This window comes from Peromyscus californicus, unplaced genomic scaffold (genome assembly GCF_007827085.1).
Source record: "Peromyscus californicus insignis strain IS unplaced genomic scaffold, ASM782708v3 Scaffold_23__1_contigs__length_62951481, whole genome shotgun sequence".
In the NCBI taxonomy this organism is placed as follows: Eukaryota; Metazoa; Chordata; class Mammalia; order Rodentia; family Cricetidae; genus Peromyscus; species Peromyscus californicus.
Genome location: NW_026294534.1, coordinates 5,319,320 through 5,339,846, shown reverse-complemented (window position 1 = coordinate 5,339,846; position 20,527 = coordinate 5,319,320). Strand labels below are relative to the sequence as shown.

At 47.4% G+C, this 20,527-nt stretch overlaps 1 protein-coding gene and 1 long non-coding RNA gene across 2 annotated transcripts in view; one reads left to right on the top strand and one right to left on the bottom strand.

Annotated features, from left to right (window-relative positions):
* Myo16 (myosin XVI) overlaps positions 1 to 20,527 on the bottom strand; it is a 394,847-nt gene that overhangs the window by 196,684 nt on the left and 177,636 nt on the right.
* Positions 10,382 to 19,099, top strand: LOC128118864 (uncharacterized). The gene is made up of 2 exons (XR_008221359.1): positions 10,382 to 15,067; positions 15,660 to 19,099. It is a non-coding gene; the product is annotated as an uncharacterized LOC128118864 (long non-coding RNA).

Here is a 20,527-nt window from a genome sequence, read left to right as displayed (position 1 = left end):
ATACATGATAAACAAATGACAGGCAGATAGATAGGTGAATGAGACAGAAGAGCAGTAGATAGACTATAGAGAGATGACAGATGATAGGTAAATGACAGCTGATAGACTATAGATAGATGACAGATGTTACAAACACGGATGATAGATAGACACATAGACAGAAAAGACTCCAGGTAAGGTGCCACCCTTACATGCCTGAGTCCCAGGTTACTAGGACAATGTGACTGAGGACTCTGAGGCAAAGACCACCTCACACTGCACAGCAGCAGAGCAGGGACAAAGTGACTCTGGCAGCTTCACAACACTCGGCCTCACAATAAAAATCAAGGAAAAGGCCAAGGCTGCAGTTTAGTGACGCCACATTTACCTCGTGCACACAGGTTGTGGGTTCAATACTCACGTAATGAAAGACAGACAAACAAACAATAAATAAACAAATACCAGAGTGTGGTAGCACATACTTAGAACCCCAGTACTTTGGAACCTGAGGCAGAAGTATCAGGACTTCAAGGCTAGCCTTGGGTAACTACTGAGGAAGAGGCCATCCTGGACTACATGAGATTCTGTCTCAAGAAAACAACCAGACAAATAAACACAAACATAATATTTATTATAATGTTATAATGAATATAATGTTTATTATAATGTTATAATGAATATGTTTATTATAATGTTATAATGAATATGTTTATTATAATGTTATAATGAATATGATGTTTATTGTGTTATAATGAATACAATGTTTATTATAATGTTATAATGAATATGATGTTTCTATGCAAATTTGAAAGACCTTCAATTTTTCTGTCGTATCTAGAATGATAAACCAGAAACATATTTCATAATTCCCAGCAGACTGTGCGGCATCAAGAGAGAGTTGGTGATAGAAAAATTACATGTTTACATTTTATTTATTAAAGGCAGTAATTTTCCCTTTGACATCTCTCATTATGAGACCACACACCAAGGCACAGGAATACCTGAAAAGTATGTCTGGGGAAACAGCAAAACTGAGTATCTCCAAGGAGACTTGACTCTGAGGAGCATTTAAACCCCCCTTTGCTCTCTACATGATGGAGCGAGCTCACAGGAGACTCAACAGAATAGAAAGCTCCCATTTCTGCCTCACAGTGGCTGGGGGCTTCTGTGCTTTCCACACAGAGTTTAAGGCATGTGAGGATTTCCTAGGTAGGTGGGAAATCAGTCCCATGTCCCACCACTGACAACACCCTTTATTAAGTCAGTAACTGATCCAATTACAGTGAGGGGGCTTTATGAGACACTCTGGCAATGTGGAATACCTTCTTCTGTCAAAGCTTCAGCTTTTCCCTCAAACAGAAGTAATAAGCGTCAGCCCAAACCGCAGGGGTCCACATGGCCATGGACGGTTAACAGGAGCCAAGGACATCCACACAGACCCTGGCTGCAGTAGGGCCACGGATCCAGACATGGCCCTCAGCTGCAGCTCTGGCCTGCATATCACCATGGCACCGGGTAGCAGCACAGGCCACTCAGATCTGTATGGCTCCGGCTGCAGTGTGGCTCTTGGACACCAACATGGGCTCAGGTGGCTGACCTGACCTCGGGGAACCACATGGCCCTCAGTTGCAACAGAAGAGGGGTGGCCCCAGTGGTCAGGACTGACCAGTTCAGCTGCCACCCGGGCCTCCATCCAGGGCCTTGGGTTGGCCCACCCTGACATCTACCTACTCCATCTGTGCCCTGCTGGAGCTCATGAAGGGACTGGTCCTGTGGAACTATACTGAAGGATCTTCATGACTCGGGTGGCCGAGGGATATCAAAGAGGAGTTTCAGTGAGGGCCCAGTGGTGATGGTGTGTCAGAAACCAGAGGCCTTGAACCAGACCAATGACTCATTGCAATGAACATTCATTCGCAAGTAAGGCTGATTGGACAAGAGGGTCTACCGTGTGACACACCGAGGCCCCCAATACACTAAGAGGAATGAAGAGGTGTTGGAAAGGTGGGAAAGGTGGAGGAGTGAAGTGGCTTTGTTTGTTTGGTTTGGTTTTAATTTTTTTTAAGTTTCTTTTAGGGGGACACTGCAAGGGTGAGGGTGAGGGGCAGATACAGGGGGGACTGGGAGATGAGCAGAATTGGGGTGCATGATGCGAAATTCCCAAAGAATCAATAAGGAAATTTTGTCTTTAAAAAAGCTCCACGAAGTGTTTGAGCCCAGGAGCAAGACCCCTCCACTAGTCAACGTGGGATCTGAGCAGCTGCGCTCTGTCCTCCTTTCCTGGTGCTTCTCTGATCGGAGTTAGCTAGACCAGCTGATCCAAGCATGGTGGGAGGAACGCTCGGCCCTCACCCCCTTTTCTTACAGACCAGCCGTGTCTAAACTGTACCTATTTGTAGAGAAGCCATCACTGTACCCTTCCACAGAAGATTCCGGTGTGCCGTGGTTCTCGGGTGACATTTGGCCATCTCTGCACACGTATTTTTTTCCTGTCACTGTAATAAAGGTACCTCCTAGATGCTGGGAATGTCCCTCAGCATCCTAGGATGGATGGGCACGATGGACCCTCGCCAGAAGGGAAGGGGCAGCACCAGCTGCGGCACTACTTACAGGAGCAACGCATCTGCCTGAAGCTATGGAGACGAAGGTCCATGCAGTGACGATGCACCATTATGAGAATGTCTCTTACATCCTAAGAGACTGGAACTTTTGCTGGACCCCACAGACAGAGTTAATAATACACCTGAAGACTTGGTGGCTATCCTAATGTGTGCTCAGCCTGATTGTTCGACCTGCCTCTAAGAGGACCACATAGCAATCAGCCTTCCTTGCCTTGGATTTCCCATGTCATCAGCTCTGACAACCTAAGCTAATACATAGCCGTATCTTAAGTCATGCACTCTCCCTGCCCCTGACCCCCAAAACAATGCATGTTTGTATGCATGTTATGGTAATAAATGCCTTAAACAGAGGGAAAAAAAGGAAAATAAGTGAATAAAAAGGGGATGATCGTGGCTTTAAAATTAGTTCTTTTCCCCAGATGTGGATTACTTGAAACAGAGGATCGTCTGTGCTGCATGACAGTGACCTTTGCAGATTCTATGGTCCTCCAAGGGGATGACTGTGTCGTAATTAGATGTCCCTGTAGTCTGCCTTAGCGCTTAACAGATGTCAGCCACTAACCATTCACAGTAGCTCCATGCCCCCTCAGCAAACACATCTGAATCAATATCTGGACCAGACTATTGGTCTCTAGCTCCACTCACTGACTAATCAATGTCTCTCAGTCCCCAGAGTTCTCATCTTAACTTTCAACGTTCAAAGTCTTCTGTGTCATGCAGGAGTGACAATCACACACCTATGGCGGGTGGGCACAATCTACTTTCTCACCTCCCTTTTTAATTCACGTATAACAGGGCACAGAACCACTTGATAAAACACAGGTATCTCAACAGCCAGAGTCAGGATATTAGAGCTAGATCCTTGCTAAAAGCCTTTATGTTTTATGGCCGGTGGGTCAGGAGAACATTTCAGATGCTGCTTCTCTCATAGCGCTGGAGAAAGTAATGTAAAGGCTTCATACATTGATAAAAATTTTGTTCATTTTTTTTTTTTTTTTGGTTTTTCGAGACAGGGTTTCTTTGTGTAGCTTTGGTGCCTTTCCTGGATCTCACTCTGCAGTCCAGGCTGGCCTCGAACTCACAGAGATCCTCCTGCCTCTGCCTCCCGAGTACTGGGATTAAAGGTGTGCGCCACCACCGCCCAGCCTCATTTTTAAAGTACTTATTTGTGTGTGTTGGGGGACAAGTGACTTGAACACGTCGTGACCATAGGTCAACTCTTGGGAGTCAGTTTTCTCCTTTGACCCTGTAGCTTCTAAGGGTCAAACGCAGGCGATCAGGTGGTCAGGCTTGGCAGCAAGCAAGCACCTATCCTGCCGAGTCATCTCTCCAGCAGGGGAATAGGCTGCTTTTGCCTCCAGAGGACACAGTAATAATGCTTGCCGGCACAGTGAATCTCCAGAGGTTTTCTTTCCCTTGCTACCAGAAGCATCCGCAATGAGTATCTCTTTCTGGATCTGCTGTGCAGAAGGGCGAATATTAAACGCTCTGCACAGGCTGTGGCTTCTCTCCCAGGATGGGGATCCAGAATAGCAATGGCAAGTTGTGAATAACAAACACAAAAATAATCCTTTGCAGAAAATGTCAGCACAGAATTTCAAAGTCCTGCGACCTTTCCGTGTGCCACACCTGTGCTTCAGGGAGGCGTTACGCATTGGCACAGCAGTGTGCTCACGCTCAGCAGGTTAACGGTCCTTCAGCATCCATGAAATGACTCTCATTACCTGTATATGTACCCCTTGGACATGAGAACAATTCTTATTAACTGGATGTGTACCTTCAGTGCACGCGGATGGCAGGGGAGGCTCAAACATAAAAGATTCTAAGAGCTGAAAACAGGTGTGGACCCATTCACCAAGTCGGAACTCATAGGCTCCAGTGTGCTTTGCTCTGCTTTCTATCAGCCCTGGGTGCACAGAAGGACATGTTTTCTCCACCATTAGATAAGAAACATTTTCCATGGTGATACTTAACACACAAACACAAGCCAGGAGGTGAAATCAGACAGTTGACCTCCACACGGACAGCAGTTTTGAAGAACCTGAGAAGTTTTGCTCCATGCCCACCCTGCTCTCACCACCATCCTCCCCTCACCTCCATCCTCCACAAAAAAATTCCTTTCTTACTGTTTTCAAACTATCTGGAACATAGCAACCAACCTTCAGGCTCCCATGATGTAATATGAATACAACTCTTTTAGTAACTACACGTTCAGACCCATAAATCTCCACTGATGAAAATATTAACATATTATCCACCTATAGCTGTTGGAAAGAGAACACCTTTCAGTGGTCCTCAGGAAAAAAAGAAAAACTCACCAAATGAATTAGACATTTACCCTGACTTGAGATCCTGTAACATTTCCAGAATAGCTGATCCATGATTTTCTAATCAATTAGAAAATTTCTTCAAAACCTTTGGTAAAATTGGCTCCAAGCTCCCTCCACGTTGCACACTGTGAATGCTGGAGTGGCCAGCTACAGACAGGTCTCTCCAATGAAGCACAGGGGATGAGTAGTCTTGTCCTGCCCAAAGGACCCAGGACTTGAGGGGGGCTGAACCCCAGCATGAACATCTTCCTAACCTCATGAGAAGTAGGGACCCAGAGGAAAGGTTGTCTTTGACTTCTCCCAGGATGACCCAGAAAGCTGCCAGTGCTGAAATGGGAAAGCGTTTTCTAGAATGTGAGGACTGTATGGCCATGCTGATGGCGGGATAGACTGAACAAGCCAAAATCCATAGGGCTGTGTGACGACTATTCTTGGTTGTCAGCTTGGCTGCATTTGGAGGACACACCTGTGAGAGATTTTTTGCATGATTTGAAGTGGATGAACCACCTCTAGTCTGGACCTTTAAGAAAGGAAGACACACACACCTTTAATCCGTATCCTGGTGGGAAGACACACCTTTCATCTGGGCCACACCATCTGCTGGAAGTCTGAGGACACAGAGGAAGGAAGCTTTTGCTCTGTCTATGCCTGCTTGCCCTTGCCTTGCCAGCACAATCCTTCACTGGCAGTGGAGCCTACTTCTTTGGAATTCCAGCATATGCTGAGGACCAGCTGAGACGTCGGGCCTACTGGATTCTTGGACTTCCCATTCACAGCCAGCCCTTGTTGGATTAGCTGGACTGCAGCCTGTAAACCATCCCAATAAATCCCCTTCATATACAGACTGCAGTCCAGCTAATGTTTCTCTCTCTTCTTTCTCTCCCATATTGGCCTACTGGTTTGATTGGTGCTACCCAAATGCACATGAGTGTGGGGGTGGGGGCATCCACCGGGGCATGGGTACCACTATTCAACACTATTTTTTTTAAAAATATCTTAAATTCCCATTTGAGAACAGAGTAAAAATGAGGATGTTGCTAAGCATACACTCTCACCCCCACACGCTTCCCTTCCTGATCCTAACACACCTACCCGTACACACCTTTGCTGTGACCCTGGCTCATCAGGAGAGGTAGGAAAGGGGAGATTTAGCTCGGGACTTCCTATTCTGTTAACTGCCGTTTGGCTCTTTCTTCTCAGTGTTTTTACCAAACATGTCTACTTGACCTTCTTATGTGATTATTTATGAGCTATGTATTTTCAACACAAATTATGTCCTCCATAATAGCATGTAATGTTATGATAACCAATTTTTAAATAAAAACAGTGTCCAGAAAGTCTAAAGCAAAGGTCGCAAGCCCCATAATAAAGCTAGCTGGTAATTGTTTATTTTGTCCTAATATCTTTTGAGCCACTCAGCTATTCCTACCAATGTGTTTAATTCATACTAAATAAATAATCACAAAATACCTTCACAAAATGATGAAAGACGCCCTAATAACAAATGACACTCTTAACAATTTGTCCCCAGTCATATAGTGTGCTTTCAGGTGAGAAGGGCTTCTACCTTAGGACAGACTAGAGAAGAAGAGAAGAGGGGAGGGGAGGAGAGCGGGAGGGGAAGGGAGTGGGAGGGGAGGGGAGGAGAGGGGAGGGGAGGAGAGGGGAGGGGAGGGGAGGAGAGGGGAGGGGAGGGGAGGGGAGGGGAGGAGAGGGGAGGGGAGGAGAGCGGGAGAGGAGGGGAGGGGAAGGGAGGAGAGGGGAGGGGAGGGGAGGGGAGGAGAGGGGAGGGGAAGGGAGGAGAGGGGAGGGGAGGGGAGGAGAGGGGAGGGGAGGAGAGGGGAGGGGAGGGGAGGGGAAGGGAGGAGAGGGGAGGGGAGGGGAGGGGAGGAGAGGGGAGGGGAGGGGAGGGGAGGAGAGGGGAGGGGAAGGGAGGAGAGGGGAGGGGAGCGGGAGGGGAGGGGAGGGGAGGAGAGCGGGAGGGGAGGGGAGGAGAGGGGAGGGGAAGGGAGGAGAGGGGAGGGGAGGGGAGGAGAGGGGAGGGGAGGGGAGGGGAGGGGAGGAGAGGGGAAGGGAGGAGAGCGGGAGGGGAGGGGAGGGGAGGAGAGCGGGAGGGGAGGAGAGGGGAGGGGAGGAGAGCGGGAGGGGAGGGGAGGGGAGGGTAGCGGGAGGGGAGGAGAGCGGGAGGGGAGGGAGCATGCACTATATGTTTACAAATACAGACTATATGAAAGTCAAGGGTTCACAGAAATTTTGATGAGTGAAGGTCAAACTGATGTGTCTTGGCTCTACAAGCACCGTCCCAATGTCAGGATGCCAGTATGAAAGATGACAGCGAGTCACAGGGGAGTGTGACATCCAGGTCCACAGGGTGGTTTCACATCAGTGAAGGCCTCTGAAGACACCTTGTAGAGGATGGATTCTGAAACCCTCAGGACCAGTTGACACGGGTAGCTGTCACCTGTCCACTCAGGGAACAATTAGCTATTCTGATTTTACAGGAAGTGAAGCATCACCCCGACACAATTATAAAATAAATCAAATAATCTTCCAGACGAGCAGAGGTGTTCCTCATTCACCATCACGCCACCCCAGTGCCAGGCTCCTCTTCTTTAGGAAATCATTTGAGAATCTTCTTTGTCAATCACAGCCATTAAAATGTTAACAAAATAATAAATGAGGAAAACTGTGATTAAACTCAGATGCACATTAAATGTCAAAATTATCTTCAGTCTTCAAGTGTAACACAATCTGTTTCCTTAGAAATAAATGTCAGTAGATTCTTGGTCCTGTGGACTCGAGATGTCTCCACAGTCCCATTCGTGTCTTTCAGTCCCCTCTCCTCTTTCATCTCATCATGGGCTAAAACTAAAGCAATGGTTCTCAACCTGTGGGTCATGACCCCCTTCACAGGGGTCGCATATCAGATATATACATTACTATTCATAATAGTACTAAAATTATAGTTGTGAAGTATCAATGAAAATAATGTTATGGCTGGAGGTCATCACAACATGAAGAACTGTATTAAAGGTTTACAGCATTAGGAAGGTTGAGAACCAAACAGTGGTCATGGAACATCAGCTTTCATGAAGACGACGCACACTCACCAATGAAAAATCAGTCCGGTTTTCAAATCCAGGTGAAAAGGTCCCATTCTGCTTCCTTTTCTTCCTGGACACCAAAAGGCAATGTCCTTAAGAAGTCGAGTTTAGGGGTAAGCTAGATGGAAGCCAGGCATGGTGGTGCATGCCTTTCATCTAAGTACTCCCTAGGCAGGGGCAGGTGGATCTCTGAGTGTGAGGCTAGCCTGCTCTGCAGAGAGAGAGTTTCAGGACAGCCAGGGAAACTCTGTCCTGGGAAAAAGGATGGGTGGACAATGGATGAGCATTCCTGCTACAAGCCTGTTCAAAGGAAGGTATCCGGATGTGGTGCTGGAGAGAGGGGACATCAAGGGAGCCAAGCTTGGCCGACAGCAGCCATGGTGAGGTCGACCCTGTGCCTCACCCTGTTTGAATTATCCTGGCTCAGAACTCTTGTCAGCAGATTTGCTGACATCCATTATTCCTACTACCTTGAGTGTCCTTCACAATTCCAACTTTCCTCCATATGGGACATCTCCTCGCTCACATGAAACCTCTGCTCTGTGTCACCAACCACACATTTAGCCATATGAAGCAAAATCCGCTTCAGGAAATGAGACAGCGTGAGGCATTTCAACTGCTGATGATGGGGCTGTGGAAATGACTGGGTGATGACTCAGTTGGTAAAATACTTGCTATTCAGTCGTGAGGACTTGAGTTAGGGTCACTGGTACCACCCCCAAATCCAGATGTGGAAGCAGGCACCTGCAACTCTAATACCAGGGAGGCAGAGATGGGAGGGTTCCTGCAGCTCACTGCCCAGCCAGTCTACACAACGGTTGAGCTCCAAGTTCAGTGAGTGACCCTGACTCAAAGAAAAGGTGGAGAGAAATCAAAAACAGTACTTGCCATGGCCCTCTGTCTTCTATCCATGTGTGCACACAAAGACACAGGCGTTCGCCATACACACATGCACACGAAATGCTGCTGATGCTGTGTTAACAGGATCCTGCTTCATCTCTATGATGAACCAGATCAGGATAGGATGCCAACTAAGGCCTAATGATGGGCAATGATGTTATTTTACATCTTGTACACACTACAAGAGTCCATGTCGCGCTGACAGGCTTGTGATAAAGAGCTGTCAAAGGTGACATTTCACCTCTGACCGTCAACTCCTCCTGGAAACGCAGTGTTTACAGCGGCACCATGCACACCTGGGAAAGTGCCTTCACACCTTCATCTCTGCATCTATTTTTCTACCACTGAGTGGGCATCTCATCATATGACTTTGAGTGTTCATCAACCCACAGATGCTGAATGTTGGTCAACTATGCTTCCTACGCCAGTGAACCCTGAATAAAGCAGGGCATCTTACCCCATCACTAAATAACATGGAAACTTTAAGACAAAATGAGGGATGATAGGATTTTTCTAGAATACAGGTAAGGTTAGCATTCTGTGATTCTCAAGGGAAGAAGGTCTGCATAGAGAAGCTGAAAACTGTAAGTTCATGTCTGACACGATCCCATGTCTTTGATATACACTGCTGATCTAAAATGATGAAGTTTCAGTTAAGACAACAGAAACTGTGTTTCTATGTGGGCCAAGGGCTGTGACTCATGGGGACCCAGAGGTCAATGAAGTGCCTAACTGCCCTCAGACAGTAAGCAGCTCAGCCATAAAGGAGGGTCAAGATATCTGCTACAGGCACAGAATACATACAGTTGTGCACTGTGGAGACTTGTGTGTTGAGTACGGGATAGTGATGATCATTTAAGTCTAAGAGGACACATCAATATTTAAAGTGTGGTCTTGGTTTATCTAGACTCTGATACGCTGGGACATGTTCAGATGAGACCAGCTTAAGCAAAAACTAAGTACATTTCATCAGGATGGGTGAGACACTCTCAGGTCTTCAAATGTGCTGCCTGGGCAGCACATTCCTAGAGGCTTTGCAAGCCTGGGATTCTTCAACACTGAAAAAAACAAACAAACAAACGAAAAACCTTTTTAAGGGAGGTGAACTCAGAGTCGCGAGAGTGCTTTGAGCAAATGTATTCCTTGTAATAATTGTGTTACACAAGCCAGAGCAAAAACAGCCAGATAATAGAATTACCACTTGAAACAATAAACGAAGGATTGGGAAGCAGATCTTCAGTCAGAATGTTTGGTGGTTCACCTGCTGAGCAGGATGTGAAAGGCAGCCCCGGGGTCCCGCAGGCTCTGGGCAAGGGATGGGCTGTGCGGACTACAAATTCACAATGGGCTATATGTGTGCCAAGGAATCCACAAAAAATAGCCTGTTGTATGAATGTAAAACTAAGTTGGCCTCTATGTATTTCATAAAATTGAGTCAATTGAACAAAGCAAAATCAGTTTGCTTTGAGTTAAAGAGGACACCTGTGCCGTAGCCTCACCACGTGACGTACACCACTTCATAGCTACACAGCACCTGTGACAGGGTGTGTCTCTCAACAGAATCCATGCCTAGAGAAGACTCTGCAAGGGGACGAGCTGAGGCATGTGCCTATTTTCAGGTTCCGGATGAGTCTCTTGGTGGTGTTTGGCCATATCACCATGACATGTCTCTCAGACGCGCAGGGATAGGATCAGGAGCTAGAGAGAGCTTCACCCCATGCCACTGACCACAACCTCTCCTATCTGGCTTCCTTTCACCCTACATGGATTCAGACTCTATAGTCTACAAACTCTACCCGGTCATTCACCCAGTGCAGGCCTTGTCAGAGCCCTTCTCCCAAGGAGCCATGCACACCAAGCCTTGTGCAGCTGAAGTCCATGCTAAATAACAGAACTTAAAGTGGGGGAGCCCAAAGTTGAGGAGAATGTCCTACAAATGAGCCCTCATAGGAAGCGTCATTAGAAGTGGTCTACTGTGTAACATGGGCTGAGATTCCCGAACTACGTCCTGGGAAGTGGGGCTCACTCTGAAGGTCTTCTCTGTGATACTGGGGTCCAGTGACTTCTGCTCCTCAGATACTGACCACCTTCTCTGCTGGTCAGTGTTTATCTCAAGGGAGAAGAGCAAGCATACACACCTTATTCAGAAAAGAGGGAGATGAGCAGGCGCCCGAAAGCAGATGTGAGTAGTTCATTGTGGCTGTGTTGTCACAGTTCAAAGGTCGAGTTTCTTATTCCGCTTTCTTACTCCCGTGTAACCTACTTACTTAGTTAACATCAAAGCTTCCTGGCTTCCTCTCCCCCTTCATTGTCACTTTCCCCCCGTCAGTCACCTGGTGCCTTCTCCGCTGTCTGCAGGGCTCACACTCTGTTTTTAATTGACTGTTCAAACTCACAGGCGAGCAGCAGCTCCACGGCTAGAGGACACAGGGAAAACACGGGCATTCTTTCCCTGAGCTGGCAAGAGACAATTAGGAGAACACACCACAGGGGTGAGACGGCAATTAAGGAAAAGAACCAGTCCCCATTGCGTGCCGTGCCGTTGTGTTTACCACAGAACGTTTGAACAGGTGAGCCATCACAGCGTGCTTGGGGCAAGGCAGTCTGTCCTGGGTGTGGCACACAGATGTTATGCAAATCACACACAGGGTGGGTCATCCAGGGCAGGTGATGGAACTGTGAGCGGTGCCACCCAGGGCCTTCTGTAGACATTGTAGGCGTGTTATTTCCCCTGGACATGCCAGGTTAATAATCTATTGACAAGCTGAAGGTCTGGCTCAGCCATTTCCAGGGATGTCTCACGAATGCACAGAGGTACACTTAGAATTTGACAGACAGGCTGCTGGAGTGAAATTTAGTGAGGTCCATTTCGTGGGCTAGTACAGGACACTTATCTGCAGCATACTTCCCTGTCAATAATAATCGAGCACACACAGACTCATAGATATCCCATCAGTATTAACAGGCAGCCCAGGCAAGTTAAAACAACCCAAGAGCATTACCCACTTAGAATGTATAATTAAGAAAAGAATATCTTCATTTCTTTAACTAGGAAGGGCATTAACCCAGAATGCCTTGTTAGTTCAATTCTGAGACACTGTAGACTAACTCACCTGCACCCATGGCTTTTAGAAAGGGAACAAGCATCTATGGACAGAAGGGACCACTTAGCTGCCCAAGGAGGCTGCACCTGTTCCTTAATGTGCACAGGATCTTCTTATTCTGTTTCTTCTACCCCAAGGTTCTGCTTTGAATGGCCATGTAGGGAAAGAGCATATCACTAGCCTAGAAATTCATTAGGCTTACAACCAAGGTGCTGGGCCTCAGCGATCTGCAAAACCCAGGCAGAGGGCAGAGATGCTACCCTGGAGTAGATGCTGATGGCTACATCAACATCTGCCCCAGAGGAGTCAAACCCACCACTGGCCTTTTCCTGTTTCTAGGTATTCAAACTTAAGTGATATGCTAGCCATTCTAAGCTGAGGGTCGACATGAAATGGTCTGGAGGGCTGACCAACCAATGGAAAATATCTCTGGAGAACCCCCCCTTCGCACGGGCCATGAAGGTTCCCAGCCAGGTACTTAGCAATGTCATGTGTCCTGGCTTCATTTCTGTCGCTGTGATAAAAATCTCCCAACCTACAGCCACTCAGGGGAGAAAATATTTATCAGCTCCCAGTTCCAGGTTGTTGTCCATTATTGGGGCGGGGGAGTCAAGTCAACCTAATCTAATTTCACACTGAGACTTTCTTTCCAGTTGATTTTAAAGTATGGCAAGTTAAAGATGAAAACCAACTGCCACAACATGCCACACCCTAAGTTACAGGATACGGAACAACCTCTTTGGGCGACCAGTGGCAAAGGTACCAAGCAACCTCAGGATTTCACATAAGATGGCAAGCCACAGACCATACAAAAAGCATGTTTAAGACTCCTGTAGAAATAAAGTGGACTGGGGGTATAAGAAAATGGACAAGAAACAATATTTAAGAGAAAAACAGACTCTAGAAAGAGCAAAACATAACTCTCAGAAGTGTAAATTAAGTCACTAAAATGAATATTTGGAATATGAATTAAGCATCTACTTAGGAAGGATGAGCCATGTGGTACTACCATGGAAATTACCCAGAGGGAAGTGCAGGGTGAGATGAGGTGAAAACATCAAAGATAATTCAGGGAGGAAACAGGGATGAGACAGTATGGCATCACCTCCAAGGTAAGGCCCACATCGTCCAGATTTGGTTAAATGGGTGCACCTGGCAATGTGCTGACCAGCTGCCTCCAATGGCATGAGTTTTAAAACTTCAGGCCCCTGTGCTAAACTAGATATTGACACATGCACGCAGAATGGTGTGTGTTCGTTTGTTCTGTCCTTCTCTTCCATGCTCACTACGTGATACTCATGACGGAGGTACTTCAGCACACAGAGCTAGGTCAGGGTTCTGAACCCCACAGTGAGCGGTCCTGGGAGGAGTCACGCAGCCCACACATGGCCACAGTGAGTGCCTCAGTGCACACTAGCACATGGTACCTCTGTGTTCAGAAGGTGGAAGGACAATGGTGACAGGTCAGGGGTGGCCATGGAGAGCAGGAGGCACACAGCTACACTCTGAGGAAGAGAGGGGGAGGCTCTTGGAGAGTCACCGGTGAGGGGCAGCTGGAGGAGAGCTGCCGTGGCTGACCGGGAAGGGACCAGCTTGAAGAGGGACAGACAGAGAAGCCAACGGGGCGCCTTTAGATAGCCCGAAATGCCTACAGCAGTGCGTTTCCGAGTTTTTCTATCCTGGCAACTTCCAAACTGAATCCCAGGGATGTACAGTTTGCAGGAGAGGGTGATGCCAAGCTGCTCACCCTACAGAGCGGAGGAAGCTGCTCCAGAAGTAGGCTGCTCTGCAGAGGGAGCCCCGACTTCCCATGAGAACTACACAATTCAGACTTTATCCTTCAGCATGGAAAGGACCCTTGCAGGACATGGCCATGCAGGTACAGAAGGCATCACTTGGTCCTGTCTGAGGACAGCTTAGGAACTGCCATGCCAGCTGCTCTTCCATGTGGCCATGTGAGCCCATGAGTCTTTAGAGTTGGGCTTCTTAATCCTTTCCATTCATAACCCCACTTCAGCCAGGAACTTTTGATGCTACTCTAGGTATTTGTAGAAGTATACAAAACAAGTATACAAATTAAGCATTTTCCAATACATCATGTAAAGAAATTTCTCATAAAATGTATCTTTGGTATGAATTTAATCATTTATTGAAATGGAAATGAAATATGCACACTAATGATATAGGTAGCTTATTTATTTTTACATAAAAACCTACCACAATTCCCCGGGCCCCTCTGTACATCTTGAGTGTGGTATATGTCTGTCTGGTCAGGTTGAAACAGACACACCTCCTACCCAAGTAAATTTCTTGTGTATAACAATACGATTATTGATTGCATTAACATATATCCTCAACTGGTAGGGGGCAGAGCTTTGTTATAGCCTGTGAGACTCTGTGAGCTTCCTGTGGCCCAGAAAGCTCAATAGCAAAAGAAAAGCCACTGTCACAACCAGGTACACATTTGACAAATGACATGTGATGCCTGTGTGGCACGCAGTGTATCTACTTAGGTCCCCACAGCCCAGAGCAACCTGCCTGCCTGCCGGCTGGGGGAGACCTTGCAGAGGGTAAATTATGTAAAACACAATTACGTCCATGCACACTCACGGATGAGCTTAGCAGAAGCTGCGGTGAACGTGAGTGAAAAAGCAGAGATGGCAGAAGGCTCCACCTGAATTCGGAGATTTCTGCAACTGCCAACCAGGATGGAAAGTGTGTGGAAAAGGCTGTGGGTGCAGCACCCTGGCCAAGAAGCCTGGCACATTTGGAGAGATAGGAGAAGGCAGGCTTGCAGAGGGAGGGGTGGGGGGTAGCAAGCCTGCATGGAGCGTGGGTTCAGGTTCCTCTCACCTGCCAGCCTCCCTCTAGGTAGTGCCGCACAGCCAGGGAGACTCCAGGACCTTGCACTATCTGCTCACTGCCTGCACCTCTGCAGAGGTCTTTCTCCAGCAGCCGGACTGTTAACCACAGCTGTCACCTAGCCGACTGTCTCACTGGGGACTCCGATGACTCTACTGCTCCCTGAGGTCTGTGTTTCCCTTTTAATATCCCCACTGTGTTCCCAAACCACCCAGTTTCTCTGGGCGAATGGAGGAGGCGGAATGGGGAGCATTCCCACCAGGGCACTGAGGTTGAGAAATGTAGTGTGTATCTCCTCTGTGGCAGGCATCACCTTTGTGAGAGGTCCTCATGCCAGGTGCTGCTTCCAAGTGTGGCCGCCGTAACGGGAAGGAACACGTGTCTAGGGTTGAGTGGGTTTACCTTCTTAGCAAAGCATTGGTCTGCACAAAATCCACCCCCACTGAAGCTGCCATGAGTCAGTAGCTGGAGGGGCCTCCCTCAGAGCCACAAGGCCTGGCCACCTTCCTGTGTTGAGGAAAGCCATCCTCCATTCCTTCTCCCACAATTCCTCCCCTGTCCCCCCACCACCTTTCTCTCCCAATCTCATGAGCTCTGCGTATTTAAAGTCCACGGAGTTCACTGTGGTGGGCTGAGTGAGATGTCGCCACAGTCTTGGGCCCTTGAACGTTTGGTCCCCAGGTGCTGCTGCTGTTTCCCTACATGACTGGGATGGGATTTGCGGTTTCTCAAAGCGTGTTCTCTGTTTTGTGGTTGCAGTTGAAGATGTGAACCCCCAGCTTGCTTTGCTGTTGCCCAGCCGCTGTGCCCGCCTGCTGCCATGCTTCCATGCCATGACGGTGATAGACTCTGATCCCTCTGGAATCACAAGCCCAAATCAACCTTTCTATAAGATGCTTTGGTGGCAGTGTTTTATCACAGCAATCTAAGCATGATGCTTGCATGTGCTCGGGTATAGGACCCACTGGAACATGGGTAGCCTCTCACGGGTTGTATCCCTAAACAAAGCTGAGCTTCCGGTGGGTGAGTGTTTGTAACTCGCAAGAGTAAGGTCAGATGGGCTCCCACACGCCTGGCATGCCACCAAATATGCTGTTCTACATTTCTTTCTTTTTAAAACATTTATATGATTCAGTTTATTCAAATAGCTTAAGCTTAACAAATTTAGCAAACACAAGGAGGCTAGACAACATTCTTAAGCCTGAAGGGACCTTGGGTAAGGAGAAATACTCTTCATGTCACTGGTTCTCAACTTTCCCAATGCTTTGACCTTTCAGTACAGTTCCCCATGTTGTGGTGACCCCCGTTACAATTTTTTCACATTGCTATTTCATAGCTGCAGTTTCGCCATTGTTCTGACTCTCAGTTGCAAACGTCTGACATACAGGTGGTCCCAGGCGACCCCTGTAAAAAGGTTTTTTTCAACCCCACAAGGGTCAAGATTCATGGAGTCAGACGCTGTTCCAAGCCTTAGCCAAACTGCTTAGGCCATTGTCTTGCTGCATCACAAGAAAGGAACATCCCAGTTTCTGGTTAGTATTTGGTGCTTATGGCTGGGACCCTAATTTTTAGCCTTCTCTTTTAAGTCCAAGTATTAGCAATATAGATAGAGCATTTTATAAACTTAAAATGTCCCACAGCCTTCTAAATTTAAATATTTTTTAAAAACTGTTCTTTAAAAGGTTAAAATCTCTCAAATGTCTTTCTGCAATATCAACAATAAAGCACCTTCTTTCACTTTACGAGGGAGAAAACATGCCATAACCACAATCTGTATAAAGTAAAACCAAGCTCCAGAGTGCAAACAATCCCAAAGTTCAATATCTGGAATTTATTCACATTCCTTTTGGTTCTTTTACTTAGAGGCTTGGATCATTTCTTTGACCCTACCCTTGGCAGCACACACATAGCCTGCCTTCTAGATCTCAACCTGCTCCACTTCATTGTGGCTGGTGTTTCTGATGATCATCACTTGTCATTGGCATTTCCAAAACTGCTAAGGTCCACCATTGCAACTGGACTCTCTTTGGAACTCTAGCCCTGCCATACATTTGCAAACATCAGCTGTTCCCCATGATCTCTTCATGTCTTTAAAAATCATTATCATCTTATTACATTGCTAAATCTTAAGTTATAATGTTCAGCTGCCAGAGCAAGGTATATTCTTGTGTACAAAAGCATTGAGGTACAGCTTTAATGTTTATCGATTACCTTATTTATTAAACATATCTATTTAAATTCTCTTGCTGTCGAACACTTGATAAAGACGTAAGTACCAATTATGCTGTTCTACATTTCTTATCTGCAGCCTCGGAGAGCTGCCTGACTTCCTGGGCTGGATACAGCTGGAACAGAGGTGTGCTGAGCCTTATGCCGACTCAGTCAGACCAACAGTGGGTTTGCTGATTTCAGTCCCAAGACCCCAGGTCCAGCTATAGATTGAAGGATCAAAAGTAGTAACTTCTGATTTTTAAGTATGTAACTTCAGTTTAGACATGCACGTGTGTAAACACATATACCTGATCCCAGGACTCTGTAGCAGCCAAACTTATGACCCACACAGTTGATGTAAGCCTGAGGGAGTCCTCTAAAACATACAGAATAAGTACTAAGCCCGCCTCCCCACTTCAGGTCAAGCTGACAAACTCCTCCTCATTGTAATTAAACAAGTCAGACTTGTGGAAAATCCTCATTTTTTTTTTTCCTCTCCACTGGCTATCACAGAATGACAATGTATTTTAAACCCCTCAGATGAAGTTTGACTCTAGGGAATGGGAGCAGACATTTTTACAGGAGTGTTTAATAACTATCTGTTTTTATTCTGTTGTTGTTATCTTGTTGAACGTGATATTACTCATGTGGCCCAATGGGAATGGAAGAGGGGCCAGCAGCGGGCCCAGAGGGACTTGCTGGGAGTTCTGACCCAGGTCCCTGGGGCCCTGCCTCTCTACTTCCTTTCAATATCTGCTCAGATGCCTCTCTACTTCCTTTCAATATCTGCTCAGATGCAACATCTGTTGATCAAAAGATACAATGGACTTCAGTAACTCAGATATGTCAGTCATCAACTTGACAGACGGGCATTCAAAGCTCTGACGCTTGATTCAGCCCTGAGCATGTCCCTGGGCAGAATCACAGTGGGGTGCCCACACAGAAGCATGGAAGGAATATACTGGAGTCCAATCCCTCTGTGTGTTTGAAAATCCTAACTGTTAATCTGTAATCTTTCCATAAAAATATTAACTCCAAGCTGGGCAGTGGTGGTGCATGTCTTTAATCCCAGCACTTGAGAGGAAGAGATAGGCAGATCTCTGTGAGGTCGAGGCCAGTCTGACAGCCAGGGCTACATAGAGAGACCCTGTCTTGAAAAACCAAATACACACACACACACACACACACACACACACACACACACACACACACACACTATCCCCACCATTCTCTGTATGACACCAATGGGGAAAAGCTTCTTCAAGAGCAGTGGTGATCTGGGGAGCCCTCAGGCACACACTTGGTCTTGAGTGAGAGAATCCTCACTCACGTGTTGAGTGGTCTGCCTTGGCCTAGAGAAGAGAAATACTTCTGAACTACTCTGCTGGGGAGACCTGTTCTCATTTCAACTGCATTTAGCTACTGAGCATGCAGCTTTGAGGGGGCAGCTCACATGTATGTGCCACTGAATATTCACGGACTGTGCTTACGGCTGCATATTCATGGGTTGTAGACAGTCTCCCATACTGAAGACCTCGCCTTCTGAATGTTGACAGTAGTAGAAGCTGTGGCCATGTGACTGCACAGGTGGGCTCAGCGGACAGCTCTGTCACGACATGAGCTTTGGCAATGTGGTCACACAGACAGGACAAAGGAAAGTGGTTATCTCTGACTGTGCCCCACGGTACCGGTGGTGGTTTGAACAGGAATGGCGCCCACAGACTCATGTGTTTGAGGGCTTGGCCATAGTGAGTGGCGCGATTAGGAGGTGTGGCCTCGTTGGAGGAAGTGTGTCACTGTGGGGTGGGCTTTGAGGCCTCAAATGCTCAAGCCAGGACTAGTGTGACGTTCACATATCCTGTTGCCTGCCATAATGGTAATGGACTAAACCTCTGAAACTGTAAGCCAACCCCAATTAAATGCTTTCCTTTGTAAGAGTTGCCTTGGCCATGGTGTCTCTTCACAGCAATAAAACACTAACCAAGACAGTCCCTGTGTGCCCCAGGCTACCAAGACTGTGGAAGTTCCTCTTGACTGTCGCTTGCATTTGATTTGGAGTCAACAAAGAGACCTGCTTCTGGACAGGCCTTTGAGTGCCTTTCTAGGAAACATTAACTTAGGGCCAAGACTCTGCCCTAGGGCGGCAGCCCAGACAGGAGACAGGAGAGAAGCAGCACTGTCTGCCTTCGCTCCTGGATGGGGGAGGGGCACCCACCCTGAGGTTTTAGTGCTTGCCACTGCCCTTCACTGACATTAGAACCCAACTCCTTCGGTTTCCCAGTGTGGACTGAAGCGGCTCTCCCAGAGTCCTCCAGGCCTTCCAAGTCAGGACATCCATCCTTGGAAGACCCTGCACATACAATGTAAGCCAATCCAGATGTCTCCTTTTGTAATAGATACATTCTGCCAGTTCTGGTCACTTAGAGAACCCTCTCTACTGTGAAGACTGGGGAGTCCTAGGGATACATGGAGGCTCCGAAAGATGCTTCCATGTTTTAAGACCTAGACACAGAAGAAGTGGGCTGGGGTGTGGTTGGTGGCCCACCAGGGCTCCAAGAAGTTCAAACTAATACACAAAGGGGAAGGGTTATTCCACTCCATCCTCAGAGGGAGGCGCTGCAGATAGAGCAGTGTAGATGCCCAGCGCAGTGGCAAAGTGTCCCATCTAGAGAAAAAAAAACTGCAACCATTACCCAAATGAATGAGTGGCCACTGAGCAGATGGGACTAGTCACTGGTCTGACACTTTGCTAGAGCCACATAGCAAGGTCTGAAAGGACACACACACACACACACACACACACACACACACACACACACACACACAGATATGAGCTATGAACATGATCTTGCAAAATCTCAGTGGGCCACCCAGCAGCCATGCCCTTGCCCTTCTCAATTGCTGAAAGCCAAATCTCCATCTACCTACCCAGTCACAATGACCAGCAGAGTAAACTGAATGTTCACTCTATCTGTGCCCATCTAGCGTCCTGTAATTTTCAGACCATGAAATAGATCTATACTTCTAAGAAATAAGGAGAGAGGGAGGGAGGGAGGGAGGGGAGAGAGAGAGAGAGAGAGAGAGAGAGAGAGAGAGAGAGAGAGAGAGAGAGAGAGAGAAGAGCTATCAGAAACTGAGAGGTGAGGAGGGAGGAAGCGGGAGCCTCCTGTTCAGAGGTAAATTGGATCTGCCGAGCTCCACCAGCCAGGGCTCCGCTGGGGTCCTGAGGTGACAGGCATCTTGAACACAGGGAAAGCCAGTCCCTACCCTGGTTTGGACCCACACAGCTGTGCTACAGCAGCCCTCTGCTTTACTAAAGGCAAAGCTCATTCTGGAATCCACATTTTTCCAAAGTTAAAGCAGTGTTTTCATCCCTGGTAGATCTGGGGCAGCATCTTCTAGTCAAAGAGTTTAAT